Source organism: Aotus nancymaae, unplaced genomic scaffold (assembly GCF_030222135.1).
Source record: "Aotus nancymaae isolate 86718 unplaced genomic scaffold, 86718_ANA_hifiasm-v0.15.2.pri h1tg000062l, whole genome shotgun sequence".
Classification (NCBI taxonomy): Eukaryota; Metazoa; Chordata; class Mammalia; order Primates; family Aotidae; genus Aotus; species Aotus nancymaae.
Genome location: NW_026988476.1, coordinates 864719 through 878946, shown reverse-complemented (window position 1 = coordinate 878946; position 14228 = coordinate 864719). Strand labels below are relative to the sequence as shown.

General features: G+C 45.2%; 1 protein-coding gene across 1 annotated transcript in view; it reads left to right on the top strand.

Moving 5' to 3' along the window:
- The window catches only part of PDIA5 (protein disulfide isomerase family A member 5), a 91531-nt gene that overhangs the window by 417 nt on the left and 76886 nt on the right, over positions 1–14228 (top strand). The gene's annotated exons all lie outside the window — the stretch shown is intronic.

Genomic DNA, 14228 nt, shown 5'->3' with positions numbered 1-14228 from the left:
TTGGCAGGGTGCTTGCGCCACGGCCACAACTTTGCGGGCGTGCAGGTCGGGGGACAGCCACCAGCTCCGGCGGGACGCCGGCGGGCTGGGGGTTGCGCCCCGCGTCAGACTCCGAGCCCTGCACGTGTGTGAGTGCGGAGTGGAATGGGAGTGCTTACCACCTGCACTGCCAGAAACCTTGATTTACGGCCACGTTGTTCTTGGTTTCGACCCCAGGCGGCTGAGAAAATGCGGGCCGCCACCTGGGCCTCCGCCCACAGGCCCGGCTTGGTGGGCTGGGTGGGGTTGACGCGGCCCGCCCCGGTTGGGGAGTTCTGCTCCTACACCCAAGTGAGGCTGGCTCGAGCCACAGCCACTTTCTAGCTCTGTGACGCGGCGGCTCATTTCATGTATCTGAGCTAGTCTCCTCATCCATGAAGTAGAAAGGCAAAGGTACCCCCATAAGGTGGTTCTAAGGGTCGGATGAGGTCTCAGAGGAGGAAGCTGTGTAAACTGCAAAATCTTGCAAGAGTGGAAAAGGAGTGGGCTCCAAGAAGAGTTTGCTACACTTAGGGGGCGGGGGGACCCCAGGCATCCCTGAGAGAGGTCGGAATGGGTCTGCCTGCTGGCCCAGGACTGGGGTTTGGCCTTCGTGGGTGTGTGATGGGATATTGTGGCCTCCTTCCTTATCTTTCCCATAACTTATGCTCTTCCTTATTTTAGGACCAGCCTGAGTCCTTTTCTCCTGAAATTCCAGGGAACTTCCTGTTCCTGGCACCCTCCCCAACCCAGATTTTCCCATTATTTTCCATTTGGGTGTGGCAAGGACACTGGGCAAACAGAAAGAGAAAAAGAGTGTGGGTTGAGTTGCTTGAATCATTTCCATCTCCCAATACCCTGGCCTTTTGGATCACCAATGAGGAGTGGCCTGGTACTCTCTGGTTGGAAGTGGGTGGGGAGGGAAGCCCCCTGTTCTCTTAGGTCTGTGTTCTCCCTCCTGGGGAGAACCAGCCTAGAGTGGGGCAATGTCACTTCATTGAGTCTGGGTTTGTTGAATGCTTCCTTTGCCATCAGTTCCCTGGAGCCAGTTGGTCTAGGTGGGTCTCTGGGCTAGGAAGGACTGTGCAGAGGCAGGAGCCATCTCCTGCGAGGCCCCCATCCATCTGTGCACTTGGGTTGATTAGGAGGTCCTGCTTCCCTCCCTTTCCCCTCCCTCTTGTGAAAACAAAGGGCTTGAGAATCTGAAATTTCATTTGGTGGATATATTTATCAATCACATTGTCTGGATTGATATTTTGCCCTCCACTGGGTTGGATTTTGGGTGGAGAGCAAAACATACGTTGTGCCTGCTGTCTGGTGTTGCCCTGGATTGGGCAAGGGAGTCAGTCCTGTGAGCAAATAACAGAACAGCAAGTGTTGTGACCTTAAGTACCGGTATCCTCCACTGAACGGGAGCCATACATTGATTTAAAGGGAGGTCAGCCATGGCTTTCCTGAGGTGGTGGGGTTGAACAGAGGCGGGAGGGGGTGTGGTAGTTAGCTAGACAGTGGAGGGCTGCAGGTCTCCTTCACCAGGAGGTGAAGAAGAGCAGGTAGGTTTGCTGAGAGCACTAGAACCTGGGAGTCCTGAGCAAGCAATTTCTGTCTTCTCCTTTCCCTAAGCCCTAGAGTTGACTTAGCTGGTAGGAGGTGGAGGGAGCATGCCAGCAAGAGCAGTGGTGAGTGATAGCTGGACAGCGGGTTGGGCCTTTGTAAATTTAAATGCTGTGTCTATCTGATAAGGGCTCCCCATGTCCCTGGAAGCTGGTCAGGTTTCTTTGTTCATTTAATATTTACTGAGGGCCGATATGTGCACAGCACTGGGCTGTGACCTGAAGGGCATAAAGGCATCTGCAGGGATTCATGTACAAGGATGGACAACCACCACATTTTTTACAATAGCAAAATTGTGGAAATGGGTTAAATGCTCAATAATAGTGGCATGGTTAAATAATATCTGGCCTTGTCCATATCTTGGAAAGTTATGTTTGTCTTTGTCAGTTTGGCCTGCTATAACAAATATCCCATAGACTGGATGGTGTTTAAAAATAGAAATGTATTTTTCAGTTCTGCAGACTGGAAGTCCGAAATCAGTGTGAGAATACTGTTAACTTCTCATTGTATCCTCATATGATAAAAAGCAGACTAGACAGTTTTCTTGGGTCCCTTTTTTAAGGGTACTAATCTCATTCATGAGCCATCCACCCTCATGACCTAATTACCTATGAAGGGCCCCACCTCCTAATACCATCACTTTGAAAGTTAGGATTTCAATATATGAATTTTCAGGGTAACGACAGAAATATTCAGTCCTAGCCAGGCGCAGTTGCTCACGCCTGTAATCCCAGCAATTTGGGACGCTGAGATGGGGTCACCTGAGGTCAGGAGTTCAAGACCAGCCTGGCCGACATGGTGAAACCCCATCTCTACTAAAAATACAAAAACTAGCCTGGCATGGTAGTGGGCTCCTGTAGTCCCAGCTACTCAGGAGGCTGAGGCAGGAGAATTGCTTGAACCCAGGAGGCGAAGGTTGTAGTGAGCAGAGATCATACCACTGCACTCCAGCCTGGGTGATGGAGTAAGACTCCATCGCAAAAAAAAAAAAAAAAAAGAAAAAGAAAGAAATGTTCAGTCCATTACAATGTTTATAAAGAATGTTTATATTTACCAGAATGTTAGGTTTATTATGAAAATATTTTATGATGTTTATGAAGAATATCTAAGGATGTGTAAAAATGTTCAAGTGTAATAACTAGGGGAAAAGCAGGATATAAAACCAAATCCTGGGGTGGCTGAAGTTATGTGTATGAAGAATTAGCAGTGCCTCAAAATGTTAACAGTCGTTGTTCTGGAAGGTGGAGTTGTGAGGACTTCTGCTTCTTTGCTTATGCTTTTCTGTGGTTTCCAAGTTTTTCACATGAATATGTATTAGTTTATGATCAGAATAGTTAATAAAGATTTTTTAAAATGTTCCTTTGGGGACACTGAACCTTCCAGAAGAATACTGGGGTGGAAGGTGTCACAGTCAAATATGTGGGATAAGTTAGTTCCAAGAGCTTCCAGGCTGGGCGTCTGTACCCTCGGAGGTTACAGCTGCGGGTGCCCTCCCTGCAAACACTCCTGGGCACAGGGGCAGGAGGTAGCCGTGGGGTGTGGGGCAATCCCTGGCCGGCCACACTGCCCTGCTTCCATCCCTGTGCTGACGGCCTGCTTTCCTGCTGTTCAGCTCAGCTCTTCCTGCGGCTGATCCTTCTCTGGGGCTGTCCATGCTGATTGTCTTGTGGTCTCTATCCAGCCTGTAGAATGGAGAAACAGTGAGCTGGAGTGAACTCGAGGTCTCCTAGCTCAGTGGTTCTCAAGCATCGGGCCAAGGACTGAAGCTGGGCTGGGTTGGAGTTTTCTGGTGTGTAGTCAAACTGGAAAAATAACGACAATTTTTTTTTTCATGAATCTAAATATTTTCAGTTTAAAAACTTGTCAGTTTTTCTGACATGATAACCATATTTTGGGGGAAGGGAGTTACAGAGTCCCTGGTTATAAAATGAGACTGGTTGTAGCATATTGTGATTTCTTTTTAATAAAAAGTCCTTTCTTGATAACATTTATTTTTAATATATAAAATCCATATTGCATATCTATATTAAAAATATATATATTATGCTGATCTGTGAGATTCAGAAGTGATCTAACTTAGCCTTCTCATTTTATAAGAGAATAGCAAGGCTTAGGGAGGGAAGGGACTCACTCAAGGCCACCCAGTTAGTGAAGGCAGAGCTGGGAGTAGAGCCAGATCTGCTGAATATAAATCGGGTTCTTCCCACTCCTCCATCTCCCGCCTGCTTCTCTGTCTCTGCCCCGATGGTCGCTTGAAGCTCAGACCCTGGAGGACAGTGGGTGGAGGTGCAGGAGACAGATATTTGCTCCTGGTTTCTCCTGTAGAGTTTTTAAGGTACACTTATTTCACTTATTTAGGTTCTGTACTTCTCTGGGACCATTATATATTTAATAGGCTTTTGTGGGCTGGCCTGAGGGCCAAATTGCCATTTAAAATGCTGTTTGGAACCTGGAGTGCACATTTCCCACAGAATAAACACATTACAGTGGAAGTCTTGAAACAGACCTGCATATAAGGTGGAAGTGTGGCTGAGTGCCATAAGAGCAGCAGCCCCGTGTGCTGGGGATTCAGAATGGGGCCAGGCAGTGGGACACCGAGTGACCAGAGAAGGCTCCAAGAAAGAGCAAGGTGTGAGCTGGCCTCACAAGGAGAGCAGACAGCAGGGAGCCTCCTGTCCTGGCTGTGGTGTTCCCAGCACCTAGCACAGGGCCTGGCATGTCGTCGGCCCTGTCCGTGTTTGGCTGATGGAATTAATGTCACAGGCAGAGAAGGAAACCTTCCAAGCCAGAGACATAGGAAATGAGGAAAGATAGGCCAGGCTGTATGGAGGGAGGGTTTGAGTCTGGGGATGAGGGGAATAAGACTGAAAAAGTGGATCGTAAAGAACCTTAAATGCCTGGCAAAGCCATGGGGACTCGATTCTGTAGGTAATGGAGAGACATGATGAAAGCTACCCTTTTAATAACAAGATCAATCAGGCCACATGTAGGGTTGGGTAGGAGGGGGAGAAACTGGATTAATTTTCCCAGAACAACACTTTCATCCTCTCACTTTCCTCTCTGTTACCTACAAGATAAATTCAAGTGTGATGTAGTGGAAAGAACATGGGCTTTTAGCCAGCTAGACGCTCAGGAGCTGTGTGACCTTGGGCCCTGCCTCAGTTTTCTTGTTTGTAAGTGGTGGTAATGATGTCCGTCTTGTAGTGTTGAAAGGATTAGAAAAAATACAGGAAGTACCCAGCACAGTGCTTGGCACGTGAAAGTGCTCAGTCACTGGAAGTCTCAGCAGTCATTGCCAGTTGTTGAGTAAGAGATGATGGGGAAGTCAGTTAAGAGGAGGAGGTGGGCAGGGAAGGGCCAGAGAGAGGCTGCATGATTTGAATGTCAGGTAACGGGGCCCCTAGTGCTGCTAGGATTCTCCCCATGGGAGTTGCTTGGAGCTGAGCTCTTGATTCCCTCCTTGCCCCCTCTCTGCCAAGCTGCTGCAGAGATCCCAGGTGGGGGGCGGTGTGCAGAAGGGTTCAGGATGTAAGCGCACTTGGTTTCTCTCCCCTTTCTTCTGAAAGTAGATCTTCTCTTGACAATGAAGACACCATATCCCTGGAGGGTTTTGCCCCAGCTTTGTGGTTTTGTTCTGTTAGGCTCTGTGTCTTGCGTGGTGGTTGTGGTAGCTTTTGAGGCTGTCTGAGTGACAATGGGCCAGAAATGAATGCATGGGGTATAAGGAGAGGCTGAGATTCTTCCACATTACCTGGACTTGGGATGGTTTATTTGCCCCCCCGACCCCTCTCTCTTTGTGTGTGTGTGTGTATGTGTGTGTGTGTGTGTTGTTGTTGTTGTTGTTGTTGTTTTTAACACCTGGGGTCTTAGACCCCAGCAGGAGAGGGAAGGAGCAGCAGTACTGAGTCCTGGTGGGCTGGCCCATCCCTTCTTGGATGCACTTGGATCATCTTGCAGCACTGCCTGGAGCCTCTGGCTCCCTGTGTGAAATTCTCCCAATTTGGCAGAATTGTCAAATCGGATGCATTTGTAGAGGGCTTTAGAGTTTGCAAAGCATTTCCATGTATTTCACATCGGTGTGGTTTTGAGCCCATGTTAACTTCATGAGGTGAGTAGGCTAGCTCATTACTCCCTGGAGAGGGACGGGTGGCTGAACAGGGAGGTGGAAGGCGACATGCCAGTAGACGAGGTTGGGGTGTCTGTGGCCTGGATGGTAAAGGCATAAAGAGATAGGTGGGACCACAGTCAGAGTCTCAGTGCCTGGCTTGAATGTGTAAGCAGCTGCGTTGGCAGCCATTTTCCAGGAGTGTCCCTGAAACTTGCTTTTCAGCTGCTCCCTGGTGGCCGTGGCATGGGATGGGGATGCCAGGTACGTGCTGATCATATCCTTCCCCTGAGAAGCTCCAGTTCACTGTCCCTTATGGCCACCCTACATCAACAGGGTCTCTTTCCACATACCAGTTTGCAACCACTTCTAAATAATTAGCCTTGTGATTTTGCATTGAGGGGTTGAAGACACTCGTGGAATGCGGGGTTAAAATAGGCTTTATTCCTCAAAGTCATACTGAGGCCCCAGTTTGATGTGCATTCCATTCCTAGATGGTATGATGGTGGGCCTGTGTCCGGCTTCAGAGTTTCTAACTCATTTCAGCTGTGGGAGTGCAGGGCTGCAGTGTCCATTCCCCACAAAGAATCCTACAGTTCCTCCAACCCCTTGGCGTGGGCAGATTTCTTGAATTAGTGAGCAGATCCTTTAATCCTTGTTGAAAGAAGTTGATGAAGATCCAGGTTGAAGGCTGCAAGCTGGGGCTTAAACATAAAGGTGATCCAGTATCTGAGCCCAGATGTGGGCCTGGTAGGAAATCTCTGTTGTTGGGCCAGGCAGGGAAGGGTCTTGAGGAACAAGTAGATTTGTTATCATCACCAGGTGTAGTCTTGCTGGGTCCCGGGCAGAGTGTTGTACATGCCCCCTATTTCAAAGGAAGGTGGACCAGCACCAGCATCCTACATGTGCCACAGGTGTTCGTTCATTCAACAGATACTTCTTTTTTTTTCCCAAATGGATATTTCCTTGAGAATCTTTTATGAACCAGGCCTCATGCTAAGGCATTGGGGATAACCGTAAATAAGACAGACACCATCCCTTTCTCTCATGGCCTACTGGGATAGCCACTGATTAATTATTTAATTCATGTAGTAAGTGCTGGAAGAGAAAGTATTAATATAATGTGGTAAGAGGATGTATAACAGGGATCTCTAACCTAATTCAAGGAGTCAGGAAAGGCTTCTCTGAGAACCTCTGGGCCTTTCGTAGAATACTGTTTTTAAATGTATAAAGTAGAATGCATAGAATTACAAAGAAAGCAGTTATGTTGAAATACAGTTATCAAAATATAACAACAAGGTTGTGATAAAATAATATTTATGTTTATAATGCATCATATAAAAAGATCAAAGGTACAGGTTTGATAACTTCCATAATTTTAAGCAGTGATGAGCATAAATAGTGTTTCAAGGTATCTCATAATGTGATAAGAAAATAGGATTTCTGTTGGTGGCAAAGTCACAGACCCTGCTACTCTAATTGCTATTGCAGTTTGTTACCTACATTCATAAATGTAGAAAACATTTATACATTTATAAATACATTCATAATTCAGTTAGAGGTTAGTGAAGATAAAGGTGTCATTTTTCTCCATCCAAATTCATAGATTCCAGTGGGGAAAAAGTATCTAAAACTTAGAACTAAAAGATGATTTTGTAACCTTTTAGTATCATACTAGAGTATTGTATTGTATAAGGAACCACCTAAGGACCAGCTGTGCTTTAGGTGATGTAGCTCTGTTTATTATTTTTTATGACCCATACTTTGTAAAGTTAGGTAGGATGCAAATGATTTGTGTTTGGTAAAGAAGAGAAACACAAAGATTATTGCCCTGAAGAACATTAACCGGTTTGGTATCTAATGTAGCAATCTTATATCAGGATTATATCCTCTTTTTTAGGGTCTCTTGTTAGTGAGTTAAGTAGAACTTTGAAATATGCTCAATACCTGTTTGTATGAGAATTAGGCTTTTAACATTTTCGAATTATACTTGACTACAGTTAAGAACCACTGAGTGAGCAGGACGTAAGGATGTGGTACTTAGAAGAGAGGTCTGGTCTGGAGGTGTTCATTTAGGGGTGCTGTTCAGGAGAGTGGGTGAAGTCACCTGGGGGACCATATAGGGTAGGAAGAGAGGGTAGACTGAGTGAGCTGTGGAACTTCAACATTTAAAGGCTGGGGAGAGGAGGGTTTACAAAGAAGGAAGGAATGATGGCCAGAGAGGCAGGAGGGAACCACGTGTCCCCATCCGGTTCAGGAGGCCAAACAAGATGAGAACTGAAAGTGCCTGTAGGGTTTATCTACAGGGAGGTCATTACTGAGCCTTCACCAAGAGCCTTTTTGGTGGTGGTTGGGGTGGGGGGGGCAGATTTCAGAGGGATGAGAAATGGAAGGAGGGAGGAGGATGGGAGGAATGGGGGAGATGGAAAATTCTGGCTGTGAGTGGAGAGGGGAGTGATATGGGGTCCAGAGAGAGGATTTTTAAAAGATGAGTCAGTGGTGGAGTTTCTTCACCTTAAGGAGATATGTGTAAAAAGAATTCCTGGGCTGCCAGCCCCTTGAGATGTTTTTCTTCAAGAATAAAGTCCAGGAATCTGTGTTCTCACAATAGTGAGCACTATGGTGTAGCTACAAAACCGGACACATTTCAAAGTTAATCTTAGTGGCTGGTGGCATTTTGCCAACCGAGGTGGGTGCTCTTGATTGAGTGTGTGGCACCAGTTCTGCTCACATTGGAGCTGTGTCACCCTTATCTGCTTGGTGTCACTTGGCCTGATCACGTGCTTTTCTCTGAAGGGATGTGGGGGTTTGCGGACATACTGGTAGCAGAGTGAAGATGGGTCAGGTTGTCACTGTGGCTCTTTTCAGCAGGTCACGCTCAATAGCTAGATTGGAAGGGACAGCAGACTTGCCAGCCTCTCGAGTATTATTCTAGGTGGAGCAACAGGGAGTGGACGATGTTCCAGGGATGTCTGTGGGAACTATTCACATTGACAGATGAAGAGAAAAGCATCAGATCCGTCCTTGTGGGGTCCTGGCTCTACTGTTTTAGGCTTGATCTGAGGCAAATCCCTTCTTTGAGCCTCAGTTTTCACATCTCTAAAGTGGGGATAGTACCACCTCCACCTGTAATCACTGATTGTTTATGACAGTTTGTCAACTCCTGCAAGAGCAGTTCTACATTTTACAGTATAACCCAGTACATATTGGGTTCACTGAATGCATTGCGTTGCTACCTACGCTACTCACTGGTGTTTTCTAGTCAATGTAATTTTTAAAAAATACTAGTGTGACTCACTGCTTTTATGACTAGACTCTTGTGTTGAGACCTGAAGGGTGGAAACAGTGACTTAGACTCCCAACTTTAGAGGTTGAAATGAGATAATGTGTGTAAAAGCATGGATGTACACCGTGGATCACGAGCACTGAGTTGTTATTTTCTTATCAGTTAGCAGAGCTTGGAGGCAGAGTTGATTTCCAGAGTGGGAATTCACCTGCTCTTCCTCCCTCCCTGCTGCCTAATTCAATGTTCCCTCTACCATTCTTCCTCGTTAACAGGCCTGACACACCAAGCTGGCAGTGATCCAGAGCCCTCTTGGCTCAAGAAGAGGTTTTCCAAAACATTAAAAGCTTTAGGGACTTAAGTCCTGGCTAAATGCACTGCAGTTGCAATTTCAGGATAAGAAAAGCTGTTTTCATAAGCTCTCAGATAAGTTGCCCTGCCCCTGAATTGTCCATTGTTGACAGCCACATTTGTGCCGTGGGGAATACAAGAGGGGAGAAACTGTGCTGCCTAGCCCCAAATATAAGGTGTGGCTTTTTAAAGGAAGCGACATGTGAGAAATGCAGCTGACTTTGTATTTACAGCAGCAAGCAGTAAGGTGTGTATGGCTCTGGGAATCTGTCTTCCTTATGCTCCAACTCTGGTGCTGGAGTCTGTCAGACTTGGATCTGAATCACAGCTCTCTTACTTGCTGTGTGACCTTCAGCAAATTTCTTAACTCCTCTTAGTCTCAGGTTATTTATCTACAAAATGGGTACAATAAAAGTGCTTACTTCATACACTTGTCAAGATAATTCAGTTAGATAACACAGGAACTGCTTATCTCACTGCTGGCCACACAATAAGCACTCTACTTTCAGCTGTTACTGTTATCATGGGCTAATCCCTAGGCCCTGGATTTGGAATTACACAATCCTCTCCTGGGTTCTGTTCCTTGCCAGGTGCTTTTGGATTTCTCTTTGTTAATAAACACAGTTAGTTCCCTTAGCTGCTACTAGCCAAAGGTCTCACGTCCCAGGGCTAGCCTCCTCCTCTCCCACCACACACCACACACACACACACACACACACACACACACACACACACACACACACACAACAATATCACTGTCATTCAGGGCCTCATGGTGCTTGGTTTTATTTCAGAGGCTGCTGGGTAGACATTTGAACATTGGGAAGCATCAGTGGTGAGATCCCCAAGCTTGATTTAAGCTTAGGCCTTCACTCTTGGTGAAGAATGGTGTTTAGCTATGGTGGCTCCTGGCAGATGCTTAAAATTTACCCTTTTAAGGGGCATACAGTATGAATATTTTAAAATTAGTGTTCTTTCTTACATCTCTCATCAAAACCATTCTACAAGTATTTGCTAGGTATGTGTTGCACGCCAAGTACTTTGCGGATTCCATATAATAGTCATGAAGAAAAGCAAAGCACACAATGTCACATGAACGGAGGCGAGACAGTCAGCTAGCAGTGCAGAAGGACAGATAAGCACTGCACATATGCGGGAAAGGGCACCAAGCAGGCGCTGGGTGGGGAGGAATCAGAAGGCCCATGCAAGAGCTGGGGGCAGTATCTGGCTGTGTTTTTCCTTTCTTTTTTTTAGGCACGTTATTTTCCTTTTAACTTGTAATTAGAAATAATATCAAATTTATAGAAGAGTTGCAAGAATCCAAAGGATTGTCATATGCCCTTTATCTTGATCCCACAAATATTAATATTTTATCACATTTGTTTTTATCTCCCTCTTCCTCTACATATATAAAATTTACATATGATGTTTCTTTGCCCTCTAAATAGTATTTCCTAAAACACAAAGATACCCTCTTATGTAAGCATAGTACAGTGACCAAAACTAGGAAGGTAGTGTTTGGTTCAGGACCCAAACCAGAGTCACACACTGCATTTAATTGCCCTTCTTTAGTTTCCTTTAATCTGGAATAGTTCCTCAGTCTCTGTCTTTTGTGACCTTAACATTTTTTAAGAATTTTCCTCAATTTGGTTTTTGATGACGTTTTCATTTAGTGCATTGTTATTAGGGAGCACCCAATGTCAATTTGACCCATTACTGGTGGTGTTAATGTTGGTCCCTTAGTTAAGGGAGTTTCTGCCATATTTCCCCACTGTAAAGTTACATTTTCTGGTGGGGAGATACTTTGAGACAGTTAATTTTTTTCATAATAGTAGCCAAATGATGGTAATTTTTTTCTTTAAACATTTAAATTGGACATGCTTATTATGGCAAGTTGAAAACTAGAGAAAGGGGAAGAATAAATACTATCTAAGGGCAAATCCTCAGTGTTTTTCCAAGCATATTTTGTTCACTTATAGTTGTGGATATACCATGTATATTTTGAATTCTATTTTTAAAGACAACATTAAAGCAAATATTTTTGCATTGCGAAGTCTTTAAAAACACCATTTAAATAAAATGCCATCTGAATGACTTATTCTTCTGTTGAGTGGTTTACTCTAATTTTTGTAACCATTCCATTGTTGCTGGACATTCAGGTCGTGTATAGGTTTTAACTCTTATGGGTAGGATGGTTGTGAGTCATATCTGTGTCAGATCTCTGCTGATTTCCTCAGGACACATTCCTAGAAGTGGAATTACCACGTCAAAGAGCATAAATACTTTAGAGATACATGATAAATTATGCCAGCTACCTTTCCAAAAGAATTGTACTGGTCGAGGTTTCTGCCAGCAGTATGTAACAGCTGGGCTCCATATTTTAAGAGATTCACTAATGGTGTTTCTCAACCTTTTATTTTTTTAAACTGTTACCCACCATTGAAGATTTGTGTTGAGATTAATTACCTATATTTTTGAATTATGAGAGCCTAGGTATTTATTTCTAAAAATAAATTATGGTATAAAATGGCACATTACTCTTTTCAAGCTATAACAGTCTGGAACAGAGCATTGGGAAGAGCTCTGAGAATCACTGAGATGGTGGTATCTAGGGAAGATCGTTCAGGACAGTGGGGGATTTGAGGTCACATGTGAGCAATTAGGATATTTCACCTAGAGAATCCTAAAAGAGACGTGTTCGCTGTCTTTAGAGTGTGATAGGCTGACAGATGGTTGTGTGTGTGTGTGTCGGGGGTGGGGGAAATTTAACGTTTCTAATGAGGAGCTTTCCGAGGTGATATGGGTGTGGTATAGGACATGGAACTTCTACATATTAGCATGTTGAGTTCCCACAGCCTTCTGGGTCCACCTGAGTTGAGTGGTCTTGGGAGATTTTGAGTCCCTGGCTCTGGAGGGCTACCTGGAAGCTGCAGATGCTCTGTGAGGAATTTTGAGGAGATTTCTGTATTTGTGGGAAACCAATTAGCCCAACTCAGATCTGAATGTTAAGAGATGTCCTGGCTTCTCTGTCTCCAGTAGTAGCCCTCTTACCAGAAAAGGGCTGGGGTAAGGAAACTGGAGAGTTCCCCGACTAATTCTTCCTTCATTTGTGAGTGGCTCACACCAGGTGACCAAGGTACTTGCTAAGAACAGGCACACTGAAAATTTGGGCTACCAGGAAGAACACTGGGTAAATCCATCCCTTGACAGTCTCTCTGTCTCCTTCCTTCTAAATAAAATATCTAAAGTTTAATGCATGGTTTGGTGCTTGAGGCCCTTTGAAATATCCCAATTGGAACAGATGTTTGTATTTCTTTCTAGTTAAAGCTTTTGTGCAGCGAGCACTCAAGATCTGTTTGTATGTGTGCCAGAAGACCCGGAATGAGAACACCTTAAAAAGATCATTTATTTCACTCAGATAGAAGCCTGCACAGCGATATTCCAGGGCAGTATATCCCTCTGTGGTGTCAGGGACCCAGGTAACGTCTGTTTTGTTAGCTCCTCTTTAGCAGGTCCTTCCTCCTCATTTTCTCAAGGTGGCTACTTGAGTTCCAGCCATCTTGTCCAAATTCCAGCTGGCAGGAATGAGGCAGGGACTAAGAAGACTCATCAGATGTCTGTTAGGGACAATTTGTAAAAGTTGCCACATCACACTTATGCTTACATTCCAGGAGCTGGAACATGGCCACATTTGCTGCAAGGGAGACTGAGAGGTGAGGCTTTTATTGCGAGTGGCCACATGCCCAGGGAAACCAATGGTTCCTTCACAAGGTGTGATTACCTCATAGTACTTCTCTGGCAGTGGTCATGAGAACAGGTTTACCAAATGATAGGGTTGTAAAGGACTTTGGAAGTCACTTTCAGTTCCTCAGTTTTCCAGAGGAGGAAGCAGACTTGGAAGAGGAGTGATGACAACCAGTAATAATCAAAGTCAGCACATAACTTGGGCTCTGACTCCAAGTACAGTGCTCTTTCTGCCCAACCACGAGCTCTAAATTCTCAGCCCACTCAAGTTCTTTGACCTTGGCTTCAGGGCAACATCTGTTTTCTCAGGTCCTCATCTTTTCCCTGAGTCCCTTTAGTACCAGCTTCTTATGAGTCTAGACTTAGATTCTGACATTTCAAAACTATTTTGAGCAAAATGTGGGTTAAACTAAATTAAACCCGTTCCTTCCCAGTTCTCAACATAAGGGTATCTTTTTTTCAGGTGACAGAGCAAAAGAGGTCGAGTCCCACCTTCGCCCTTTTTCCTCAATGTTAAGCTTCTGTTCCCAAGTCTCCCTCCTTTAGCAAGCTGCTTTTACATAATTGAATATCTTCCTTCACGGTCTGCATTGAATAGTAAATCTATAATGACAGACGGCTTTGCCAGTTATAGAGAATGTGAGGGTGCTGGCACGCGCCCCAGAGACGAGGAGCTTTTTAAAGCTGAGGTGTAATGTGGTAAGGACTGTTCTCCCTGATTATCTTCCAGCGTGCTGGGACTCTTATCTCTTTAGTCTGATGGTGCTGCTGGGTGGCGACCAGCCTCATTAAGTGAGGTAAGTGAAGAGAGGAGTTTGTGTGTGCTACGTTAGCAGATGGAGAGGACCACACACTTCCTGCACACAGTCTCTGGCTGGGAACAGACCTGGGCTGATTGCCACACGTAGGATCTTCATGCTTTTGGTCCCAGGAACCTTGGGAGACTCCAGGGTCTGCTGGTCTTGCAGAAAGCAGAGGGTTAGTCTAAACCCCTGCTGGAACCCTCCTTGCCCTGGGATTCTGGGAGATGGGGGATTCTACTGGTTGCTTCAGCAGGCCCTGCCTTGGAAGGAGATATTCCTTTTCTGTTGGGTTATGGCATCCATTGTAGCA